This window comes from Melopsittacus undulatus, chromosome 2 (genome assembly GCF_012275295.1).
Source record: "Melopsittacus undulatus isolate bMelUnd1 chromosome 2, bMelUnd1.mat.Z, whole genome shotgun sequence".
Classification (NCBI taxonomy): domain Eukaryota; kingdom Metazoa; phylum Chordata; class Aves; order Psittaciformes; family Psittaculidae; genus Melopsittacus; species Melopsittacus undulatus.
In genome coordinates, this window is record NC_047528.1 from 33343668 (window position 1) to 33360043 (window position 16376).

Below are 16376 nucleotides of genomic sequence, written 5' to 3' on the forward strand. Positions count from 1 at the left end.
CAGCCTAGTAACTAAGGTATAACACAAAACCACTACTGCTGCCACCAATAATAATAATGATAAGGGAAAGAACAAGGGAAGAGAATGCAACCACTCACCACCCGCAAAGCAATACCCAGCCCAACCAAAGCAGTGACCTATCCCTTCTGGGTAACTGCCCCCAGTTTATATAGTGGGCATGATGTGCTGTGGTATGGAATACCTCTTTGGCTAGTTTGGGTTAGGTGTCCTGTCTCTGCTTCCTCCCGGGTTCCCCTCCTCCCTGGCAGAGCATGAGACTCAGAAAGTCCTTGGTCAAAGTAAACATTACTGAGCAGCAACTAAAAACATTGGTGTTATCAGCACTATTGCCAGGCCAAAAGTCAAAAAACACAGCACTGTACCAGCTACTAAGAAGGAGGAAAATGACTGCTACTGCTGAACCCAGGACAGTTAGTTTGGGGTTTTTTATTCAAATTCAATACTGACAGCAACATTTGTGAGACTGGTTTCATAAAGGGATTTTGACCCCATTGATTTCTTATAGACATTACTGGATCTCATAGGAGCAAACTAAAGAAGAAACAGAAAAGATTCTAGGCAGAAATATTTATCCATTGGTATTCATCTCTTAAAGCTTTCTGTACTCTGTGATAATATGACCTTTGTATTTCCTATTGACCACCAGACCTGTATCCAATATAATACTGTATTTAAATATTAACGTATTGAAACATAACTGCACCATATGTTACATTTGCTGTTCCATTCTATCTTAACTTATACTAAAAGGTTTAGAATTGAAAAAAATGTGAAATATGTCCTTGAAAACTTGTAACTAGATCTTTATAAATATTACAAAAACAATATAATTTTGCATCAGTATGGTGAACAAGTAGAAAAGTGCCTGAAGAATATAAATTGAACGTTCTCTAGAAGAATCTGTAAAGGTTAAAATGCATCATTTTAACTGATAGGCTTTCTTTGGGAAAAAACTGATGCAGTGAATACAAAATGCTATGATAATTTCGTGTTTCTCCTGTGTTATTTTTTTTTCCTTGAAAAACAGTATCTCCTCAATAATAAATATCTATTTCCACTCAGCCTAGAGCTAAAGATTCTTACAATGCTTGCCTTCACATGCAATTGGTAGTTTTTTCACTTTAAATAGAAACTTTCTATATGAATGGAGTGAAACCTTCTTCCATTTCAGGAGAGGTTTCAATCCTATAGGAAATACACTACGACTTTCCAGGAAAAGATTTAACCTAGACATGGTATGGAGGCTGGTTGCTAAATACCACATTTACGGCCACAGTTTCCATAGTGATTTTCAGACTAGCAGGCTGGAGGCTAAACTAGAAAAATAGGCATAAATACAATTTATGCTAGAAATAAAAGCAGTACTTAGGAGAACCTGTTTGTCCCAGGCACTGCACCAATGCTGGTAACAGATAACTTTTTTTTTTTTTTTCAAAGACTTATTGTCACTAAATGAAGTAGAAAGTTAATGACATCTTTCTATAGTTAGGAAATTGAACTACAGAGAAATTGAACGACTTTTTTTTTGCAGTCATATAGGAAGAATGTCGCAGAAATTAACCCAAGTCTGTTGAGTTTCAATCCAAGATGGAAACTGGACTTCAGTTTTCCATCAAGTAACTTTACTCTGTTTAACAATTATTCAAACTGCAGAGTAACCGCCTGCAGAGTAACCTGCCCATAGCAGCTGACTTGAATGTAAATCAGATATCAATTTGTGGACATTAGCCAATTCCAAGTTATATTATTTCTTTCTACTATGTCAACACTTCTGCTCACGGAACACTCTCAGTACAATGCACTTTGTTAATTTGGGGTGTGAAACAGGCTTTTAATTGCCTTGATGATTTAAAATTCACTAGTATGATTAGACTGTGGTAAAACAGGGTCCAGACTTGTACTTAACATTGCTGGTAATCTGACTATCACTAGCTCAAACATTCCCAAATTTCCCCATGGGATATTCTTTGCCAACCATGAGTGCTAGGCATCCTGTGATCCCCTGGAGCAAGCTCTGTGGCAGAGAGACCAAGTAGCTTGGCATAGAGCACCGTTCAGATAGGCTGAGAGAGGAGCTGCAGGTACATGCACTTTAGCACTGGTTATGGACAGATTTTGTTTTCTTAATTCACCTTCAGGCAGATGTCCCTGCTCAACTCTCTCTAAAAATTCACCACAAAAAGCACAATGACTGTGAGTGTGTGTTAGTGTGAAGTTCACTCCTAATCTTTACATGAGCTAAGAATTATTCCTGCTCCCTTTATATCTTTCTCTTTTTTGTTTGGGTTGTATTTTTTTTTTTACCTTTTCTTCCTGCAGGCTATTCAGATAAGGATTTTCATTGTCACTATTCCCACTTTACTCTGAATAAGTGGAGTGCACGAAAAAGAAAAATTCACAAAAAAAAAATTGCTCACAAACACTGATGCCACTATTGGACTTGAATTTAAAGCTATCACACAAGGACACTGTTAACATTTATCCTCCTCTTTGTAAGCTGACAAAATATTACTTGAAGTCTCAGATCAGTTTCTGCTACAGCATTTCATTTTGATTGATGTCCTCTATTAATATCAGTGATGCTAGTTAGCTTTAAGACACCCCAAAGGGTAGTCAACTAGTTAAAACTCCAAATGAGCCTCATGCCAGCTGTTTAGTCCCTTGAAAGTTTTGCTGAGCATTGACAGAAGACCTTATCAATCATTACAATTAAGTGCTTTCAGATTGTCCCTTCTAAGTGGAGTCAGTTGAAGTACCATCTGCTATTTTGCTTTTAAAACTCACTAGTCTCCTTCTCTAAGGCAGCCGTTTCAGTTTTGAAATTATGTTTCTTTTGCAAGACTGATGGGCTGATGAAGAAAACTTTTTGGTTTAATAATCAGAAGTTTCTGTGATGTGACATAATTTTTGTAATGCTCAAGGCCTTTTACAAATCAAAAGGAATCCAACTAAAACAGTAATTAATGACAAATGACTAGTCACATACGGCCCTATTTAATTAAAAAGTTTTAATCTTTGATTAAACCTCTTCACATATTCTTGTGCATGAAAACTGTTGTCTGAAAAGAGAAAGTAATTGGGTGCATAATCTATTGTGTCTTCTAACTGACACCTGCTAATTGTCTTAGCAACAAATGGCAACAATTTAATTTAGAAAGTTTAAAAGTGTATCTTAAATATTCAACTGATTTTTTTTTTATTATGTATTGCTTTACTGCACTGGAAGATCTTTCCTTGAATTTATCTGTCTAAGAATTTTGTCTTCCCATGGTCAGTCTTTTAATGTACAGTTAATTTTTTAAATGCTATTAATATTTTTTTCCTCAATGTTGATTAATCTGCACAGCAGCCATTGCAAGCAGGTTTCTATACCCATAGCTTACAGGAACAAAACCAGAAAGAATAAGCCACAGAAATTACCTCCAGAGGAATTCTGACAAATTCAGAATTTCAGCTGGGGAAAATCTTCTGGCTATAATCACCTTCAGTGATATAGTGAAGAACCTCACCCCTCTTTCTCATCCTTTTAGGATCTTAGATTCAGCACTAGCAGTGTAAAGAAGACTGTTAAGGCAAGAATGCCACAGAGGAAATGTTCTTCACCAGCTTCCACCTTTTCTTTTTTTTGCTCATCTGTGCATAGTCTAACTTTGTGATTTAGCAAGAAATTAGTCACTATTTTGTCTGTTTACTGCTCAGGTGCTCTTGCTTGCTAGGCTTATGGCTAATCTACCAGCTACATATATTCTTTTTTTTTTTTTTTCTTCTATGGCATGATCACTTGTTTGCAGTTTTTCTGAACTAGAATTGTGACATTCCAAACATACTGGTACTCCCAGCTGAAATTCCCAACAAGTATCTTGTCTCTTTATGTCTTATTTTACCAATATTTAAAAAAGTTCTTTGGCATGTCAAATGAAGTATACTCAGGAAAGAATACCACCACTGGTTTTGATAGCACGTTTCAAAGCCGTATATAATCCTCCAAGACAACTGGTAGGTGAAGTGCATCTGCAAATATTTTTTTTGTAATGATGGCTTCAGACACAGCTGACACCTCCAACCAAAACTACCTGCTTGGGCACAGCACAGTTATTTTCAACTTTCTTGCAACCCCAAGAACATCTGGACCCACCTTGGTATCTGGAACTGGTATGCTGCCACTATAAGGAGACAGTCACAGCCCTGTGGTGGTTCTAAAGGTGTTTATGTCTGATGGTCCAATTGCCCAGGACGTCTTCTAACCAAGCTTTACAGAGAATTCTAAGTCTACTGAACTGTGCCTGTCCTTTTTCATCTATAAATGCACAAAGAAAGAAGGCAAACTGTTTTCACAGTTTAACAGACAGAGAAACTGTAGCACAACAAACTGAAATAACCTGTCCAAGATCACAGGGCCAATCAGCAGCAGCCAGCACAATAAGCCTCTGTCACCTGATTTCCATATTGCTGCTCTACGTTCAAAGTGTATCTACCAATACATGTGAATGTGTAGAGACAAATAAAGATATAAATGATCTAGACAGTTTTGTAACTTTTACTACAGCAAGTTGCATGCAGCATGCCCATAGAATAGTAAATCAACACAACAGAAGCCTTGAATGCTTTTTTTTTTTCTTTTAACATAATCAACTTCCAAATGTCCAAATTTCTGTTGCTTGGCCAAATAATATTTTCTCCATTCACAATATCTTCAAGTGTTCATCTTTATTTCCTCCATTTCACACCTTAGTTATTTTTCATTCGCTGTGACCTCTCAGCCACTGTAACCTTCTTCCCTCTAATCTCCCTTCTCCAGTCCACTCCAAACACTGTGGACAAGGTTATCTTTCTTGTTCACCACTGATCATGTCAAGTCATGTCTCAGTCCCCCAGGTGCTTTTCCATCTCATTGCACTACAAGGTCAAATTTCTCCTCTGGAATTTCAAGGCTTTACAAGAATCTGCTTTAGCCTACCACTGGACCGAGTCCTCGCTCTTTCCTGGCTCAGATACAGTCCTGCCTACTGTGTGTATCCATACCTCATGCATGACTTCCTATTTCTATTCCCAAAACTGTTTTCAGTGCTTAAAATATCCTCTCTGCTCTATCCTCCCCAACAACCCCTTATTCCTCTTTCAGGTCTCTTTATGCCTTTTGTGTAAATTTGATTATGTGTGCTTTGGGGCAAGGGTTTTGTTTTTGAAAACACAAGACATTTGTGAAGTTGCAGGTATAACAATGACGTTAAAGAAATAATGATTATGAAATTTACTTTATTATCTTGCCCCACACTGTAACTAAACATACAAAATAGCATTTAAATATACTTGGACTAAGTAAACAATAGAAATATCTCCAATTATCTTTTCCTCCAGATTTTTCCCAAGTAAAGGATAAAGAATAGTGGTTACTATGTGTGAGTCAGATATACTTGACAAATTTGAATCCCTCACCAGATTATTGCCTTTCCTTTGAAGGCTGACCACAACCAGCTGATACATATTTAAACCACAGCTTGGACTTTATCATGGACTAAAGCATACTTTTGATTCTCATTAAGACAACCCCCCCTGCCAGCATGCTGTAAGCTCTGTGGCTTTCTCAAAAGAGGCTTAAACAATTGTTAATTCTGAAATAAGTATGCTGCCTTTCAACCAAACATATCCTGGGGCAAAAAGGCAGGTACATCTAAATCTGTAAAACAAAAATATAGGAAAGTGAATCATGGGAAGAAATCATAGGCAAGGCTTATATCAATAAAGAATACTGGGGAAAGGTTTATGGCAGGAGTTTGATCTCCTTCCTCTTTCCCCCCCAAAAAAAATAAAATAAAATATTGCTAAAGTAAAATACCCACAGGCACAAGAGAACCTTTTGTTCTTAGGAGTTTCTTCAGACAAGGGGCATTTAAATTTGTTTATCATACAAATCTTTCCCATAATTCAGCTATTAAGCAATGAGATTCTATAATTTATTGATAGATAAATTAATGTCTGTAAATCTTTACCACTCAAGATATTATAGTATCTGAAGTATCTAAGGACAACTGCTTTCAGTTTTATTGATAGATGAAGCGGGAAATGGAAGCAAAAACTTGTAGAGGCAAATCAGTAACTCTTTCTAAGAAACTGTGCTGTGTGATCCATTTCTTTTAGCTTAGCTATGAAAAGGATTAACAGAACAAATAATACTAAAAAAAAAAGCCTGGCCACACAAGATTTGCATCTTGATATGTAATTAACTTGATTAATTAGCAGTATGCTTCTTAAACTGTAACATGTAGATGAGTTAAGTGAGAAAAAAAGTCCACTAAAAATTTCTGTATTTGATGTCACTGTGGGAAAACAATCCCTTTCCCCAATTTATCAAAGTAATCAAAACAGCAAAAGAGATAAAAATATGCCATTATAAAGTGATATAGAAAATAATCTGCTTGAGAGTTCAACATGTTATGGTAATCACTATGTGCCCACATTCAAACATGCTTTCACATAATCTGTGACATATACTCCACACATCTGGAGATGTAGTCTATAATGCATGCCAACTCTTCATCTATCTGCTCTAACAATGTTGATAGCAGTTTGCTTAGTATTCTTTTTTTAAATATGGCAACAATGCAAGAAACATTGACATCAACAATTAAAACACATCTTGTTAAATTCAATCACGCTTGCACTGGTCCTAGTAAAAATATACCAGAGACTCTGCTTTCCGCTTTGTGGTGCTAGTGAGTCAATGCTAATAATAAGTCTAAGCATTTTGAAGTGTCTTATTAAAAACAAAATAAATTTAAAAAGTCTGCTAGAACAGATTACTTTTTTCAGTGTGTTTCTGAATCAAATTAGAGCAACATTTTAGTGTGGCAGCAAGTATACTTACATATTTAATTTTAAATATTTTACATTAACATTTGCTGGGGTAGTTTTACTTTGGCTGGTATGGTAGAAATCTTATAAATTATTGGTTGCAAGCTAAATAATTGTTGTGCTTACCTATATTAAAATTAAATATATTCAGTGTAATAGTCTGTGCTTTTGCTGCCATGGCAATCAGTGGTAAAATTCTATCTGGTTTCAGAATTATAGAATAGTTAGGGTTGGAAAGGACCTTAAGATTGTATAGTTGCAATCTCCCTGCCATGCACAGGGATGCCTCACCTAGACCAATATTCCAAATAATTAACCTGATACATTACAAATGTTAGCTGCATCACTGTTAGTCTTGATACCCATTATTTACCCTACAGAAGGGAAAAAGCACATGTTTTATCAGCTTTTGCTTCCTTATTAATTGCATAAATATGCTTAATACCAGAAAAGGCCTGTTAAATCCAATGAGAATTTGTTCTTCTATTCAGTAAGGTAAGAGTTAGGCTTTGGTTATAATATAGTTGATTATGAAGTGATTTAATAATTTTAAATTTATGCTAGTCATATACAACAGAAAGTCCCCCAAAGTATTAGTATTTGTCTAACTCTGTTTTTTGGACCATTTTTTGTCTCCTTTATGCATCAGGTATGAACACTACTGTAGATTTTCTTTTTGGTTCACTGAATGGAAGAAGAACATGCGTATTAGAACATGCCAGAGAACATCCACAGCTTCAACTCTAAATGAGCATGCTGAAGGATTTTCAATGAACAGAATGAAGAGATTAAATATTAATCTACAAATGAGCTTTAGTTCCTCAGTAAAAGTGATACACCTTGTGTAGGTGAACATTTAGGGACGTATTGACAGGTCTGCCAGCTGTAACTTTGTATTAAGTCTTATTTTAAACTTCTTGAGATAGACAGCATAGGTCTCTTTGAGGTCTTCCAAAATCATCCTGTGTGTTTTTTCAATTTTTGTTTTATTCACTTACTGTATGATAACTGGCTTTGCAGAGTTTTGGGCCCAGTTCCCAGGGTGCTGTAACCAGTTGATTGAGACAATTGCTGTTTACTACAAGACAATAAACAGTGGCCCCTGTTTGTGACCTCTTTCCCATAAAGAAATTATACAAAAGAGCTTGCTATATGAAATGTTGAAGAATAATCATAAGCTAAAATTTAGAATTCTCATCACTCATTGGTTAAAAAAACAACCAAACAAAAAAATCATGAAGAAAGTCGTCATTCAAAACTCATTAATTAATTAAATGTGTTTCTCTGTAACTCCAGTTGTTTGGGGACTTCTTTGATTTTTGCATGGCACAGGCCAAATGATAACAAGCTGACCATGTAGGTGAAGGCTTAAATCTGGCTGTGCTTTGATGAGCCTTTACTGGTTAAAATCAACAAGTAGCTACTTGGTAAAGTTCTACATGACAGCAGAATCAGGATTACAACCATAATACCTTAGAGACAATTTATGCCTGCTGAAGATGTGAATGCTATACTAACATTACTACAGCCTTTAAAGATCAGAGACAATGATCAGGAACTCCACATTTTCTTAGAGAAGAAAATAGCAAAGCAATTTCAAATGCACTTCTTCAGCAGTTTTCTATATGATAATGTCTTGTAATAAGAACTCAATAATGTCTGAATTCAGTAATTTTGGTGACCTAATGTATTTCAGAAAGCTTAGGTCCCTGACACCACATATTAGCAGTTATTTTATCTTTCTTTAGGTCATATGTGGTCTTCTTCAATATACAGGTTTTTGATAGACATTTGTCATTGTAGTATGAGAACATCTAATATTAGTGTATCAAGCAGTACAAATTAATCTGTTCTAATTTTGTTCTGCCTTCTCTGCTTCAAAGAGAAAAATTCTAGCTGTTTTACCTTAATAAATTAAAATTACCTAGATATAAATTTTGCTTCAATTAAAGCAAGCTAAGTAAAGAGAAAAGCCTTGCATCTAAACTGAAATCTTGCTGAGGTGTAAAACGGTCAGTGTTTCTCATGGAATTTCATTCCACTGTATCACGTCCGTCTGCCAAAAGTGTTAGGTCCTTCTCTGGATAAACTATATTTATGGCAGACTGCTCTACTGGGATGAAAAAGTGAAATAGCCAACCACAGTCTTCACAAAGGACTTGGCCTTTTTGATACCCTAAATCTTTATGCATCTTCAGATAAGGGTAAGATATTGAACTGGTCTGATACACTTTGAGACAAGCTTTGTGCTCTCACACATCAGGTGGCAGCCAGTATTACAGAGGAGTTTCACTGCAGCACACTGTCAGCTGGAGTTTCCCATGCAATAAGGGTGTATGGCCTTGCCATTACAGAAATGAGGATATAACTGATGCTCTGTCATCATTCACCATAAAGAAATGGCATGTTCTCGTGCCCAGAGATGTATACATGCCCTTAATTTGGAATGTAAAGTAAGTAGTTATTTTAAAAATTAATTTTGTTTCTTCTGTAAAACTTTAAATAGCAGTCCTTAAAAAAACATTTAATTGAGGTTTAATAGGAGTTACTACACATTAAACAGGAACTAGTTGTTAAGAGACAGAGAAGTAAAAAAAAGGCAAAAATCAATTCTATATTCCCTACATCTGAATAAATATATTTAAAATAACAATCCTGTTTTAGTAATGTAACTGACTCATTAGATCCAAATTAATCACCTGTAGTGTAAACCAAATCTTAATTAAAATATTACCCATCTAAATGCACTACACTCCCCTTTACACACTGCACTGTACACATATAGTGGAACAGGCAAATGGCAGAAATTAGCCATTTATATCTTAATGACTGTACACGTTAAATAAAAACTGTCTGCAACGTATATTTTGTAGTGATTTATTTGCAATTCAGATGTTATCTGTAACAATTCATGATATTGTTATAAAACAAATAATTGTAGCAATTCATTTATGTTAATTTATTGACACTATAAGTTCTCCAGGGAAGCAGCCACGGATACACTTTCCTGTATAAAACTGAAAAATATTTAGGTATAAAAGAGATAAAAATTAACAATAGAAATACTAACGAGGATTTATATTTGCATGGATTTTTTTTTCTTTCCTGTTTCTTTTTCTTTCTTCATTTTTTTTACATAGGTAAACCAACAGTGTCTACTATTTTTAAAAGATTTTAAGAGTAAAAAGTGATTTTATGTACTCGCCAGTAAGAATACACAACCTAATTTCCAGGACATGGATACTATGAAATTTTGAAAAGTCAAGCCTCTTTAAAATGTCTTTCATAAACACAGATAAATTCACTGAGCATTTTCAGTGGTCTTGAGGATGCAATACTTTATATCTTAATTTTAAGATCTGTTTTTTGGTTTTGCAGTAGGTTATAGGATTTTTTAAATGTTAATTTTGTACCTTGGTTATTACATTTGGTTCTGGGTTTTTTATAGCACTGGGTTCTGACTAATCACTTATGACAAGACTGTAAGACAACAGTTTGCCTGAAGAAAGGGGGATGCATAGCAGCACCATCCCAGGAGCAAGCAGAGAAGGGAATTATGACTAGAAACATAATTTCCTCTCTTGCTTGCCCCTGGCTCTAGGGGGGACACAAACTCCTACTGCTCCATGCTGGCAGCCAACTGTCAGGTCAGTTTATCTCAGATGATCATTGTTACGAGGGGATGAACCCAAAGCCCTGCATGTCCCTGAGCACTGGCTATCAATGCCCCACCAGGACAGGGACGGGTGGCCCCGAGCAGGCTGTTGTCATCACTCTCCATCTTTTGCTGTGATCTGCAGTCCCACTAGCCCATGCCAGGGAGGAAGCCCTCAAGTCTTCCTTATTCTCCTGCACACTGGGGATAAAAGCATTTGACAACCCTACTCTGAAATTACACCACTGAAACCAGTACTGAGGCCTCAGTTTGGTAGGCAAACAAGGTGAAGCAATCACCTGCTACCCTGTTATCCAGTTGCAGCTATACTGGACACATCTGGCAAAGAACATTCTGCAATTCCTGTGAGCATTTGAAAACTTGGCAGTTGGGACCCTCCCTGGTGTCGTGGTTTAAACCAAGTCCCCCAACTCCCAGAGAGTTAGGAAGGAAAATCCAAAGAATGTAGCCCCCATGGATTGAGATAAGAACGGTTTAATAGCTAAAGCATAACATAAATCACCACTGCCATTACTACTACAAATAATAATGATACAGCCAATAACAAGCGAAAAGAATACAACACCCCACCAGCCACCGACCCATAACTCACTCCACCCTGCCTGGCCAAGCACTGCGTGCTCCCTCCTCCATTTTCCTCCAGAGCTCCACCCCTCCAGCTCTCTCTCCCAGTTGCATCCTGGGCATCACGTGCTATGGTATGGAATACCTCATTGGCTAGCCTGGGTCAGGTGTCCTGTCTCTCCTTTCTCCCGGCCTCTCCTCCTCCACCTGGCTGGAGCACGTGCTCAGAAAAGACCCTGAACAAAAACACCCCCAAACATGCTCGCTATCAAGCAACTGTTCCCAGCCCAGAAGTCAAAACACAGCACTGCACCAGCTACAAGAAGGAGAAAAATGACTGCTACGGCTGGACCCATGACACCTGGATCCTCATTCCCTATCAAAAAATGAGAAGGAACTTCATACAAAAAAAAAAAGGGGGTTGTGTTGCATCTACAGACGTGTCAAACTTTGAAAACCTCGTGCTCTAGACAGCCTTGCTACTAATTGGTATGTTTTTCTTTAAAAGTGAAGATTCTAACCTTTTACTTGACAGATATGTGGGTAAAATGCCACATAACATTTTGAAAGCTTATCTATAGTCTGCTGTTTATGAGTCTTGTTTATGTTGGAGCTCACACAGGAGTATACAAATGAAAAGGGTTAGCACGTACAAAACTGAATGGTTGGATTAAAATAGATGTATAAACTAGCAGAAAGGTTTTCTACTACAGAAAGTCTAAAGATACTACTTCCTTTAAAAGGCAACCATAAATATGTGCCACTTGACTCAACACTTTTTTTTTTATTATCATTAATTGTGTCCCTAGACTTTCAGGGTGGAAAGTAGAGACAGTTTCATTATCTGTTGTTTTGCTTTGGTGGGGAGGTTTTTCATTCTTTCTAATCTTATGAAATTGCAGCTAGGAGAGAGTAAATGGGATTCCATTTCTCTGCGAGATTTAGCAACAGAATTGTTTACAGTGTTGCAATCAGTCATGTTTCAAGTAGAGCTACTAACTGCATAAGTGAATAAGGGAATACTTTGGAAAAAGAGAAGGGCTGCATAAGAGGCAAATCGAGCTTGTAGAATCTTTAGTATGCAACGTATAAGAAATTTCATAAACCCTAGGGAGGGTTTGCAATCTTGTCAGTGGATGCAAAATGCTTAAGTTAGAAAAACTGAAACTAAAGTGACAAAAATATGGAAATAACTGACAATCAGAAAGCTGGCTTAATTCCCTTTTTTTGTGTGTATGGGGTTTTTTTTTGTTTTGTTTTTTTTGTTGGTTTTTTTGTTTGTTTGGTTTGTTTTGTTATTTTTGGGTCTGTTTCCAATAGAAAATTTATCTCATGCAAATTTATAAATACAGATTACTATGCACTTACACTTTAGTCTTATTCTCTTCAGGAAACTAAACACTGCACTTGGAAAATAGAAGTTTCAAAGACCATGATATCTTCATCCCACTTGGGGAGTAACTGTAAGAACAATGGTGGAGGGGAATTTCTTCAGCTCAGGAATTCATAATATTTTACAGCTAAATTCTTTTGAAGTCTTCCTCAATCCTCTGTTTCCTGGCACTACTTCAAGGTGCAGCACCAGCTCCGAATTTCCGCTGAGACATTGGTCTTGCTTTCATAAGCAAATTGCTGACCTGTCTGACTGATGTTACAACCTTCTACCTCTAGATTAGTGCCTTGAGAGGAAGAAGTGATGCACTAAACTCTAACACAATTCCTTGGCTACTGCCAGTAAATATTAGCTCTGGAGCAATTGTAATACAGAAATACCAGGAAAGAGTGAACAATAAAAACTTACCATTCCATAAAAAGCAATATCCCAATGATTAAAATTTGGGAAAATGTTTTGTATAAGTGACTCAAACCTTCTGCAGCTTGAGGGTGTGAAACGTGGGAAGCCTGTGGCTTTCCAGTTAAGAAATGTATTGGGTCTGCTGTGCTAACTACAGATTCAACTTGACTCAACTACAATATTATCATGATCTCAATAATATTGTAGCTTAAAAGGTGCAGTTACTTTCTTCTTAAACGAAGTCCAGTGACACACTATGCTGAGATTTCTGTGAATTAATAATAATGATTATTATCATTATTTCTTAGTGTTATTAGGGGCATTCCTACATGAAGAAACATGAGAAATCTCTGCAGCTTCTTCAGACTCTGTTGGGTCAGTAATCGTGTTTGTTTGCCTTTTTGTTCAGTTGTTTTTTTTTAATGAAGAGAAGGAAAAAGATTAATTCCACACTTAACCTTACTGACCATAACCTTAAAATCTACTTGATAGAGCATCTTTCTTACAGATGTAAGAAAGCACATGCTTTTGCCCTTAATGGACTCTCATGAAATACATTTGTCAAGACTTTTGTCAGGCCCCCCATTTTCTTTGACCTTTCATATCATCAGCTATGTTCTTCTTGAAATGTGACTTTAATTTTGGCTTCTCCAACTTTGTCCTCCATCAGTACTCTACCAGTACTTCTGTCTGCACAATGCATGTCACTGGCCAGGTCTTTGAGCTGGATATGTTTCTACTTTTCCTTAAAATGAGCACTACCAGATTTCCCGGAAAGCTTTTAAATCCAAAAGATCAGATTATACTCCAAAACAAGGCTTCATTAAACACCCAAAGTGAGACAGAATAGAATAGGTGTAGGTGAACATCCCAGGCTCACTCTGCTGTGAGATGGCAGGTCTGCTTGTCCCTGTATGGTATTAATCTATCAGCTCTGCAAGTTTGCAGAGGATAACAGACCCCTTCTCAAGCCCAAGGAAATGTTTTCTTTCTTTCCCATTTGAAACTTCAACAGCTTTTCTCAGCGATTTCTGGAGTTTCTGCTCACTCTTGTCTTTTTTTTTGTTGTTTTTTCTTATCTTCCCTCCTTCTCCTTTTTAATCCTGTGCTTCTGTAAGTTTCTACACTTGTGCATTCATAGAGAAGACACAATCTCCCCCCTTTCCAGAGGGCAAACCAACCCAGAAAGGAAGAAGACAAACACCTCTCCTGCCACATAATCTTTAAAGGGCATAGGAGACATTAACTTAACAATAGCTGCAGACAATCTAAACGCCATCTACTAAACCAAGTATTTAATAAATTTCAATGTTGTTTATAAATTCCTAAATAAATATTAAATTCATTATAATAACATAGGGTATATGTGCTCTAATCTTTAATAAAATTGTCACAAATAATCCAGAAAACAGTTTTTCATCAGTAAAGTACATCATCATTCCACAAAGCAAAACATATTACTGATCTTTATAGGTTTTAAGCATGAAAACCAAAATTGCCAGGTTTAAGAAAAATCCATATAATATTTGCCTCAGAAATGTTTCTTAATCTTTCAGAGAATATCCTTTATTTAAAAAGTAAAATAGTTTCTATTGTATGTTGCAAAATCTAATGCTTATATTCACACAGTATATTTCCATATCACTAGCAATATCAGTGCATGGACTGCAACAACATATCAAGCCATATCATATGATCATATTACTGTGCAACATCTTACCTCCAGATTTAGGGTCCTGGTATAATTAAATAGCTAAAATGTTTAATGTTGTAGGTTTCTAAAGGAGGCTATGTAAGCAAACATGCAGCCCCCTTGACCATTACCCAAGAGACTCGCTGTCCTTTCATCATTCTGCCCAGTAACTTTATTACCTAATGGGCAATTTCAACCAAATTTGCAAGTGGGATAAACATTTCAAAGGTGATTGCAGTTTGAATTTCATTACAGTGGTGGGTATGTGTAGGAGATAAAATTGATACCTTAAATGAGGGAAGGAAAAGTAGATGTTGTACCTTTCCAGGCAGCTGCTGTCTGGCCCTCTCATCCAGCCTCTCACATCTGCAAGGTGAACATCACTGATAGTGACTGTGTGAAAATTAAAGGCACACCTGTAGGAAACTGGTTTTTATTAGATTGACTGCTCTTAAATAAATTGCCCTTTTTTGTTTTTGTTCTTGGGTTTTTTTAGTTTTTTTTTTTAATAGTTAATGAAACTTCCACTTAGTCTGTTTGAAGCATGCTGGGTTTGATCTCAGTGTATCCTGTTTTCATTAAAATGACTTTAAAAGAAATCATGTTTCTGTATACTGTGCTAAACAGTCATTAGATAACATGCCTGAAAAGAGGCATGAGAATCCAAGTCCTAAGCCACTTATATGTGACCTAACAAGTCTCTCCTTCTGTAAACCTAATGTGTGTGTTCATTTATTTGTTTCCAAAATGACACAGGTAAAACTGCAAATGAAATACTTCCCAGTTAGATAGAAGCTGTAGGTATCAGTTCTTTCAGTGACAATCCCAGGCTTAGCTCCTACTTGCTAACTCACTTTCCCTGAAGTCTTTTTAAACAGCTCTATGTCCCACTCCAGCACTCTTTTCCTATTTCTCTCTCTTCTTGGCCCCACCTCTCAATTACTCCACTAATACCATTGGCAGACACCTACCCTCTCCTGCCTATACCTACTGCACTATTATCTAATATTCCCTTTCTCAGCAACAATCCTCTCTTCTACATGTCTTGCTAGTGTGGACTCATAATTACATTGACATAAAACCTCTTACACACAAAGCAATAAAGGTAATTTTATCTGTTGTTCTGTTGCTACTTTGAAACAATACTACTAAACAGAAGAAATGTCCTTTTAATCTACGTAAGTTGTGCTACTTTGGTATTATGGGATGTATCAAAATAGTGGAAAGGTTTCTGTAGATTTCATTGAGTTTCTGGACAGTACTTATCTTACCTTTCTCTAGATGCTATATAATTTCTGTTTCTAATTGTCATTTTAACTGATTTTTATACTACTGAGAAAAGTAAAGCTTGCCATACCATTATTTCTTGATCAGCCTTTTAGTCTTTCTAAAAGACAAACATATTTTGTACCTTTTAATCTTCACACATAGTAGCTGATCTTAACGGCTGCATATTTTTAACAGTTCATTTAACTAATTTTCAGATTCTGTAAGAACCCTTGATGACTACCATTTAGTTAGGTGCTTTTTGCTTTTTAAGAATCTCACTATTGACATATGAGTACACACCCACATCTCATCTTTGTTACTAAAAAATACGATGACCTGAGGAAATGTCTTCATTTGCTAAGAGTGCTAGGGTACTGAAATTTAATTTCTCTGCAATACTTTTTCTTTTATAGCTGGCCAACTAACAGGCGTGCCAGTTCTGTCATAGCTTCCTCATATTGGCAAAGATTATGTTTGTTTTATAGCAGGTAATTCATTCTCTTATA